At 48.8% G+C, this 4552-nt stretch overlaps 1 long non-coding RNA gene across 1 annotated transcript; it reads right to left on the bottom strand.

Annotated features, from left to right (window-relative positions):
• Positions 1-356: 356 nt before the first annotated feature.
• Positions 357-4253, bottom strand: LOC119280597. The gene is made up of 3 exons (XR_005138118.1): positions 4061-4253; positions 1049-1051; positions 357-367 (listed from the first exon to the last, which is right to left on the bottom strand). It is a non-coding gene; the product is annotated as an uncharacterized LOC119280597 (long non-coding RNA).
• Between the last annotated feature and the right edge of the window lie 299 nt (positions 4254-4552).

Below are 4552 nucleotides of genomic sequence, written 5' to 3'. Positions count from 1 at the left end.
CAGATGTGCACTCAGTTGAACATTCTCAGGATCATGCAATTCAACAAGGATTTCGATGCGGATTTGGTGGCTCAATTCTATGCCACCGTCCATCTTGGGACGGATGTCGACAGGACTCTGACATGGATGACCAATGGCAAGCTGCTTTCCGTCAAGTGGCGGGCGTTCATGGAGTTACTTGATGTGGTGGATAACGGGCTTGAGACTCCTGTCGGTTTCCGTCCTCACCGCAATGCTACATCCACCCACAAGCAAGCCCTTTGGCCTTACTGCACTATGAAGGTTCACCCAGTAACTGAGAAGAAGACCTATGAGCTGTCTTCGTATCTGGACATTCTTCATCGCATATTACGTGAGACTCTCTTCCCTCGGATCGGGAATCTGGATATGGTCCACTCTTACCTCGTGGACATGCTCCTTTTCTGTCAGCATGAGAAGGAAGCAAGCACTGGAGAGAGCCTGGATATCTCTCATGTCATGTGGTCTGAACTTCTATGTGCCGTGTCTGAGCGCAAGTGTCCTATCTATGGTCCATTCATCATGAGGCTCATTGAGAGGGCCTGGGCACAGACTTATCCCAGAGTGCTTCTAGAGACTGGAGACTTGGTTTCTCATGAGATCAAGCGTCTGAGGAAAAAGGACAACTGGACAGCGCCTCACACAGGGGGTCCATCTGCTACTGCTGCCACAGGGGGTCCGTCTGCTGCTGCTGCTGCCATGGGGACCGAGGGTGAGGCTGCTACTGATCCTCATGAGGAGAACTTTGGCCCCTCTAGTGCAGAACCGTCATGGACACAGAAGCTTAAGCGCAAGATGAAGAAGCTTTTCTGCATGGAGTCTCATGGTCAGTACATGACTCATGTGGCGGAGAAGCATGCCAGGACGCGCCACAAGGAGCTCATGTGTCAGATGGGAGCAACAGTTGCCAGTGGGTCTGAGGATTAGATCACTGAAGAGGAGGACTGGATTCATCAGAATTGCCACTGGACCGACTCCGATGCCGAGCAGTTTTCGACCCACGATGAAGATGCAGAGATGTGATGTCCACGATCTTCCTCCTCCCATCACCTGGAGTCGTAGTGTCACTCTATGCCCTTTTTGGTGTCTCGCTGCCAAAGGGGGAGAGAGTGTAGGGATTTGCTTCTTGTGTCGTGCTTTGTGTCATCTTGTGGTTTCGTGTGTGTTCTCTCGGTGTCCTTCTTTGGTTTGGTTTGGTGTGAGACCTAAGTTCTAGACATATGGTGTGAGACATATCCTCCCTATCGCTACCTTATTACTTATGTCATTTCAAAGTACTGTAGGTTATTGTGAGATGCATGCTTGTCCTGTTTATTCACTTCTCTCATACTTCCTGTGCTTAGTATTGTTGGACTATAAAATATAGGGGGAGTGTTGATCCGAATGTGTGTGTCGTGCCATCTCTTGGTGCACACATTCTGGGGGAGCCCGTCTATATTTTGTAGTTCTTAGCTTTCTTCGTTTTATTTCTTTTCTTGCGCAAATCCCTTGTTGTCATCAATCCACCAAAAAGGGGGAGATTGTTACGGCATATCTCTCTCAAGGTAGTTTTAGTGATTGATGACAACATGTTTGCGGACTAATCTTGTGCTTTGAATAATTCACAGATTCTCCCCTGGCACGAGACGCCTTCTTCCCCTCGGAGTGTATTTCAAGACGATGTAGCTCTTTCATTTCTTTCTCGGTGGACTAGTTGCGTAGAGGGCACCGTACTATCAAGAGGGGGTCCGCTGGGGTTTTGCATGGGTGGAATCATCACGTACACATCAGCTTCTCACCCTCCGAGCATTTTCTGTCCATTGAAGAGATCTCTCCTCTCTTCCTTGTCCTGTCTGGGTCTAAGCGGTAGTACCGCACACCCAGCGGTAGTACCGCTGAGGAGCCAAGCGGCAGTACCGCGCCACAGCGGTAGTACCGCCGTGGCTCCACAGCAGTAGTACCGCTGGGGGCCTGGCACCTTCGCCTTGTCCTTAGCATCTTTGAGAGATTCCTTCTCTCTCTCTCGCGTGCGCCCCAGCGGTAGTACCACACTGCCTGTGGTACTACGGCCGAAGGGTCACAAGCGGTAGTACCGCTCCACAGCGGTACTACCGCCCTTGACCCCACTACCGTAGTACCGTTGGGCAGTCTGGCTCCTACTGCCTCGATTCGAGAGGTCTTTTTCTCGTGTCGGGTTTTGCGGCACTAGTCACGGTTGTAGTGGCGGTAGTACCGTTCCAGGAGCGGTAGTACCGCCCTACCACCGCGGTAGTACCGCATTTGGGTCCGTTCCCTACTAGTCTCCTCAGCGCGGCAGTACCGCTGGCTGGCGCGGTAGTACCGTTGTCCTGGCGGTAGTACCGCCCCCTCTCAGCGGTAGTACCTCCCTGTGCGGGGCTGGTTGGTGGGGGACAACGGGATTGTTGCCCCCACTATAAAAGGGAGTCCCCTTCTTCCTTCTCACCTACCTCTTCCTCCCCCAAGCTCCATTTATTGCTCAAGCTCCATTAAATACTCCAAGCTCCATTTTCGCCTGATCTATCTCTCTAGCCAATCAAACTTGTTGTTTGGCTCGGGAGTGGTTGAGAAGGCCCCGATCTACACTTCCACCAAGGGATTTTCGATTCCCCCACTCATCCCTAGCGGATCTTGTTACTCTTGGGTGTTTGAGCACCCTAGACGGTTGAGGTCACCTCGGAGCCATATTCCATTGTGGTGAAGCTTCGTGGTCTTTTTGGGAGCCTCCGATTAAGTTGTGGAGATTGCCCCAACCTTGTTTGGAAAGGTTCGGTCGCCGCCTTCAAGGGCACCAATAGTGGAATCACGGCATCTTGCATTGTGTGATGGCGTGAGGAGAATACGGTGGCCCTAGTGGCTTCTTGGGGAGCATTGTGCCTCCACACCGCTCCAACGGAGACGTACTTCCCCTCAAAAGGAAGGAACTTCGGTAACACATCCTTGTCTTCACCGGATCCACTCTTGGTCATCTCTTACCTTTACTTGTGCAAGCTCTTTAGTGTTTCTTCCCTTGCTTGCTTGTATGCTTGTTGTCATTGCATCATATAGGTTGCTCACCTAGTTGCACATCTAGACAACCTACTTTGATGCAAAGTTTAATTTGGTAAAGAAAAGCTAAAAATTGGTAGTTGCCTATTCACACCCCCCCTCTAGTCAACCATATCGATCCTTTCAAAGTGGTAGGTATCGCGACATAGCAATAGAACGAGCAACTAGCAAGCAAAGATAGAAGTTATTTCGAGGGTATGGTCATCTTGCCTGAGATCCCGCAAGGAAGAAGAACGAGTCCATGAAGAAGACAAACGGACATAGTCGAACGGATCCTCACAAACGCAACGTTATCAGAACTAACCCGAAGAAGCAACACCGGAAAGAAGCAAACAACATAGTAAACAACCACCATATAAGCATGGCATGATGCACAACCAAGTATGATGCATGTCCGAATTAATGAGGCATGGCATGGCAAAGTGCACAAGCCAAACTACAAATTAAGTGGAGCTCAATATGCAACAAGTTGCATATTGACGGAACACCACATGTCTTATTTAGTTCTCTCTCGTTTAGGTACCCAAAAATATTAAAAGTTGTTAAACATGGCAAGAGATGAAGCATAATAAACTACCTAACTCGGCAAGTTTAAATGAGGCCGGAAACAACAAGCAACAAGTCCGAAAAACCTCATGTGCATATATTAGGTTTGGTATTGTTCTGCCCTAAATCATATTTTAGGGTTGTTAAACATGCAAGAAGAGTGCACCATGTTAAACTGGCATTTTTCTACCCCACTTACATAGCTCGCGAAGGTAATGAAATTATCCGAGCAGCTTGCAAATGGAGTCCTGAACTAGCCGCAGCTTGTGAAGTATGGAAGGCGATCAAATTCTTTTACTTTTTTTATCATGTGGGAGTTAGAATTAATTCCTGTTTACTTACTTTTATCCATGTGGGGGGGGGGGGGAAGAGGCGTCTATATTCAGCTACAAAGTTTATTTTGTATACTGCTGGTGATCCGGGCTGTTTCCCTCTCGACGATGAAGCTTACCCCCCATCGTCTCACTGGCCGACCTTGACCCCTTTTATTTTTGGGTCATATCTAGTATTCAGAGTTTGCCTCGATTTGGTACCGCTCGCGCAGCCCGCACCGAAACAATGCTTTACCCCTAGATGTCCAGTCAACTGCTGCGCCTCAACGCATTTCGGGGAGAACCAGCTAGCTCTGGGTTCGAGTGGCATCCCACTCAAAAAAAGAGGGCGCTCCAGAGGCAGAAATAGAACTCGCCAACAGAGCTCCAAAAATTGGGTATTAACTGAGACTTCAATTTCTTTATATTTGTTTGAAGTCATGATCTGAACGAGTCACACATACACCCTAGCACATGTTCCTCGACGCTGAGGGCATCCTTTAAGCGCGGCCGTTTTTCGAGCCCCATAATAGGTTAGATCGTGCCAATATCAATTCTTTTTATTCCAAGGCGAAGATTGAATCACTTAGCCAACATCCAGAAGCTATTGGCACTTTGTTGAATCGAAATAA

The sequence above is a fragment of the Triticum dicoccoides genome, chromosome 1A, assembly GCF_002162155.2.
Source record: "Triticum dicoccoides isolate Atlit2015 ecotype Zavitan chromosome 1A, WEW_v2.0, whole genome shotgun sequence".
Classification (NCBI taxonomy): Eukaryota; Viridiplantae; Streptophyta; class Magnoliopsida; order Poales; family Poaceae; genus Triticum; species Triticum dicoccoides.
This window is presented reverse-complemented; position numbering and strand designations above follow the sequence as displayed.